A 5,723-nucleotide genomic window follows, 5' to 3' on the forward strand; every position below is an offset into this window, starting at 1 on the left:
AAAAGGGAATTATGGGTAGCTAGGCATGAATTTAAAAGTATATAGAATATATGTATATTAGGTGAGAGCTTAGGTTAATTAAAGATTCAATTTATAAAGCTCACTTAGCCATATGTATATCCTTACCTGCACCTTGGCCTCATTACAACCCTGAAAAGACCTCATGATGTTTGTATTGGTACATTAAATATTTGTTGATTGGTTAGATGAAGAACAAAGTTTAAAAAGCATGACTGACGCCAGGGCATTTTGGCCAGTTTTACTGACCTTTTCTTTACTGTTTTTAAAGAAGTTTCATGCATTTCCTTAGAGAATAAGCTAGTTTTGGGTAGATATTCAATTACATCTTGATTCAAGCATACATGGTGCACCTTACATGATTTCATGAGGATTTTGCATGAAATTAATGACAAATTGGATGTTGCATTTCCCATGACTTGGACTAGGACTTTGATGCACTTTATTGCTTGATTTCAGGACAAAGGAAGCAAGGAAGAACCACGTTAGCAGCAACGTTAGTCTCACTAACGTGACTTCTAATGTAGGAATGGGAGCTAGCTTGCAAAGTTAATGAGAAAAGTAATCGCCAATAACGTCCTCGAAGCCATCATAGCCCACGTTAAGAGTCACGTTAACTAAGTTAACGTGAACTCTAACGTGGAGGAAAGAAAATTGAGCCAACGTTAGTGACACTTACCTTTGTCACTAACGTTGGGCCAAGCCCATAAGTGGCCACGTAAGTTGCCACGTTAACTTAGTTAACGTGGCTTCTAACATTAAGAAGCAAAAGAGAAGCCAACGTTAGTGACATTCACCTTTGTCACTAACGTTGGCCAAGCCTCCACAAGCCACGTTAACTTTCACGTTAACTTAGTTAACGTGGAAGCCAACGTGGAGAAAGTATATGATCGCCAACGTTAGTGACACCTAACTTTGTCACTAACGAGCCAACTAGAAGATTAAAAGAGTAGTATATATAGGGGTAGCTTTGAATTGATAAAGGGGATTGGAAATTGGGGGAAAACTACTCTCTGTATTTTGCCATTCTCTGCACTTCTAGTTTTGTTTTCATGATGTATTCTCCATCTTTGCTTTTATTTTCCAGAGCTATGAACAACTAAACCCCTTTCATTGGGTTAGGGAGCTCTGTTGTAATTTGATGGATCAATACTAGTTTTCATTATTCTTCTTCTATCTGTTTTCTTGATTTTACTTGAAAGCTTTCGATCTTCATCCAATTGGATAGTTATCTTAGAAAAGAAGCTGTTCAAACTTGGATCTCTTCTGAACCTTGAAAGAGAAAGGAAGAGATCATGCTAGAAATGCTTTCTCATGCTGGACCAAATTGGGTTTGGATGGATATGTGACTATAATCCTCTCAACACTTGATTTGGGAAATGCATGTGGTATAATCAGTGACCATACTTCATCTCTTCTCATGAGCAATTGACCAAGGAATTGGCTATTGATCAAGATTTGAGAGATTGAATTACAAGGAATTGTAATTCGATCACTTAAGATTGCCAAGGAGATCAATGAATGCATTGATTGAGGAAGAGATGAAAATGAAATTGATCTGGAGAATGCAACATCTCCTGAGCCCAATGAACTCCCCATTTCTGATCTTACCCATTCTCTTTAGTTTCTGTCATTTACTTTTATGAGCAGTTACCCTATTCCCATTTACAATTCTGCAATCTATTTTCCGTCATTTACTTTCAGCTCTTTATTTCTAGCATTTACTTTTTTTGTTATTTACTTTCCCGCCATTTTATTTTCTGCAATTATCAACTCAAATTCTGATTCGCTCAACTAGAACATTCCTCTAATTAAAGTTGCTTGATCAATCAATCTCTGTAGGATTCGACCTCACTCTATTGTGAGTTTTTACTTGACGACGAAATTCGGTACACTTGCCGAAGGAAATTTGTTACGAGACAAGTTTTCTGTGCATCACACCATTAGACTTCACAGTATCACATATCCTCAGGAAAGTGGTTAGATGTTGATTTGGGTCTTCTTGGACACCTCTTCCGAATGAACAGTTGTTCTGAACAAGGGTGATGAGCTGTGGCTTTAGTTCAATGTTGTTGGCATGTATGGTTGGCCTTTAGATGCTACTCCCACAGTTTCCTGGGTTTGGGTTGATGTAAGAGCCTAGAACTCTTCCCTCCTGCACAGCATGATTTGCTAGACCTTCTCTGCCATGGTTGTGAGCCTCTTCTTCATAATGGTTCTCCATGTTTTCATCCATATCTGGTTCAAAGTATTCCTCCTCTTCCTCAGCACCAACTACTCTCTTTCCTCTTGCTTCCCTCCTTAATCTAAGGAAGGTCCTCTCAGGTTCAGAATCAAAGGAAGTTGAAGCCCCGCTTCTTCTCCCTGTCATACAACCAACAAGGCACAAGCAAGGAAATAATTGCAGAAAGTACTCTTGTTAAAATTGCTGTTAGTGTGAGTGATGCAATATATCAAACAGTTAGTGGGTTAGTGAACTGAATAGTAAATAACTAAGAAAAAGGAGTAGGGGGGAAGGGATAAAAAAATAACTAAAAATGAAAGTAATTAACTCAAACAGAAATTTAAATCAAACAAAAGAAAAATGCTCAATCTAGTTATCCTCCAATTTAATCATTGTTGATACAAAATCAATCCCCGGTAACGGCGCCATAAACTTGATAGCATGGAAACTTGTCTCTCAACAATTTTCCTTCGACAAGTATACCGAATTGTCGTCAAGTAAAAACTCACAATAGAGTGAGGTCGAATCCCACAGGGATTGATTGGTCAAGCAACTTTAATTAGAGGAATGTTCTAGTTGAGCGAAGCAGAATTTGGTTTGAGAGTTGCAGGAAATTAAATGGCGGGAAAGTAAATAGCAGAAAATGTAAATTGCTGGAAATAAAGAGCTGAATGTAAATGGCAGAAAGTAAATTGCAGAATCTTAAATGGGAATGGGGAAGATGCTCATAAAAGTAAATTGCAGAAATTAAAGAGAATGGGTAAGATCAGAAATGGGGATTCATTGGGCTTAGGAGATGTTGCATTTTCCGGATCAAGTTCATTTTAATCTCTTCCTCAATCAATGCATTCATTGATCTCCTTGGCAATCTTTAGTGATCGAATTCCAATTCCTTGGTAATTCAATCTCTCAAATCTTAATAAATAACCAATTCCTTGGTCAATTGCTCATGAGAAGAGATGAAGTATGGTCACTGATTATACCACATGAATTCCCAAATCAAGTGTTGGTAGGATTATAGTCACCATACCCAACCAAAACCCAATTTGGTCCAACATGAGAAAGCATTTCTAGCATGATCTCTTTATTCCTCCTCCAAGGTTCAGAAGAGATCCAAGTATGAATAGCTTCTTTTCCAAGATAACTACCCAATTGGATGAAGATTGAAAGCTTTCTAGTAAAATCAAGAGAAAAGAAAGAAGAAGAGTAATGAAAATTAGTATTGATCCATCAAATTATAACAGAGCTCCCTAACCCAATGAAAGGGGTTTAGTTGTTCATAGCTCTGGAAATGGAAAACAAAGATGGTGAATACATCATGAAAACTAGAACTAGAAGTGCAGAGAAAGTAAATTATACAGAGAGTAGTTCCCAATTTCCAATCCCCCAAAAAGCTTCTTTCTAATTCAAAACTACCTCTATATATACTACTCTTCTGATCTTCTAGTTGGTTCTTCAAGTCTTGGATATAGGCCTTTGGATCTTGAGTTTGAAGCAGTTATCTTCCGCAGTGGGCTTAGCTTTACTTGCAGAGAGAAAGTGTGGAGTAGGCAGGGTGTTTAGCTCAGGACGTTAGTGGCGTTAATGTTAAGTGAGAGTGTGGGTTCGAGAACGTTAGTGGCAATCACCTTTTTCACTAACGTTCCTCACCCAAGGATAATCCACGTTAACTTCAACGTTAGTGGCACCAACGTGACCACTAACGTTGCCTCTTGATCCTTCGCACACGTTATTGGGACTCACCTTTTCCAATCACATTAAGAGACTTCCCTTCCCCCTACGTTAGAGTCCACGTTAACTTAGTTAACGTGGCTCTTAACGTAAGCTTGCCAATCCTTCGAGAACGTTAGTGACACTTACCTTTGTCACTAACATTCCAATGTGCCCCTACTTCCCACGTTAGAGTCCACGTTAACTAGGTTAACGTGGCTTCTAACGTAGTAATGCTAGCCATCTCCAACGTTAGTGACAATGGTGAGTGTCACTAACGTTGGCTCATCATCTCTCTTATCCACGTTAGCTTCCATGTTAACTAAATTAACGTGGGAGTTAACGTTGCTCATAGTGGCTTGTGTGGGTTCACCCCAACGTTAGTGACAAAGGTAAGTGTCACTAACGTTGGCGATCACATGCTTTCTCCACGTTAGCTTCCACGTTAACTAAGTTAACGTGGGAGTTAACATGGCTCATTGTGGCTTGGCCAACGTTAGTGACAAAGGTGAGTGTCACTAACGTTGGCTTCTCTTTTGCTTTCCAACGTTAGAGTCCACGTTAACTGAGTTAACGTGGCTCTTAACGTGGCCATTTATGAGCTTGGTCCAATGTTAGTGACAAAGGTGAGTGTCACTAACGTTGGCTCCACTTTCTTTCTTCCACGTTAGAGTTCACGTTAACTTAGATAACGTGACTCTTAACGTGGCTGCCAACGAGGCTCTTTCTTGCTTCCTTTCTCCTGAAATCATGCAATACAGTGCATCAAAGTTCTAATCCATATCATGAGACATGCATCATCCAATTTGTCATCTAATTCATGCAAAATTCTCATGAAATCATGTAAAGTGCTCAATGTATGCTTAAATCAAGATGTAAGTGAAATTCTACCCAAAACTTGCTTATTTCCTAAGAAAATGCATGGAACTACCGTAAAACAGTAAGGAAAAGGTCAGTGAAACTGGCCAAAATGCCCTGGCATCACCTCCTACAAAATCGGCAAAGATGAAAACAGAATAATGCAAGAAGTTATCGAAAGTGATCTGGAGAAAGAACCTGACGAGGTCCTGATGGATTGCTAAATAATAACTTAAAAGACTGGACGACGTTAAGAAGTCGGACCAAGTCAAACCAAGTTTTAAGTAAACCCTGGAAAGAGGTCTGGCCAACCCTATAAAAGAGGATTACTTTAACTTAGAAGGGCCTGACGTGACGAAGTTGGCCCAAAACATAAAGTTATAGAAGTAATCCCTGAAAGAGACCTGAACAAGGTCCAAGAAAGAGGATTACAAAAGTAACTTAGAAGGGCCCGACATGACGAAGTCGGCCCAAAACATAAAGTTATAGAAGTAATCCCTAAAAGAGACCTGAACAAGGTCCAAGAAAGAGGATTACAAAAGTAACTTAGAAGGGCCCGACATGACGAAGTCGGCCCAAAACATAAAGTTATAGAAGTAATTCCTGAATGAGACTCGAACAAAGACCAAGAAAGAGGATTACAAAATAACTTGATCCGACATGACGAAGTCGACCCACATAAAGTGCGAAGGCTACAAAAAGTAATACTTGGCAGAGACCTAACAAAAGGTCCAAACGAAACAAGATTTTTGTTTGTTGCCTCAAAAGAATCAAATGCACAAGCACAAAAGCAACTGAAAGAGATCGAGCAACAAGGCTCCAGCACTACCGAAAGCCTGGAAAAAAGTGCCTAGATGAGATAAAGATCGACATGATACTAAAGACGCAAAGTTGTGATAAAAATAAAAGGGCT

Source organism: Arachis ipaensis, chromosome B08 (genome assembly GCF_000816755.2).
Source record: "Arachis ipaensis cultivar K30076 chromosome B08, Araip1.1, whole genome shotgun sequence".
NCBI lineage: Eukaryota > Viridiplantae > Streptophyta > Magnoliopsida > Fabales > Fabaceae > Arachis > Arachis ipaensis.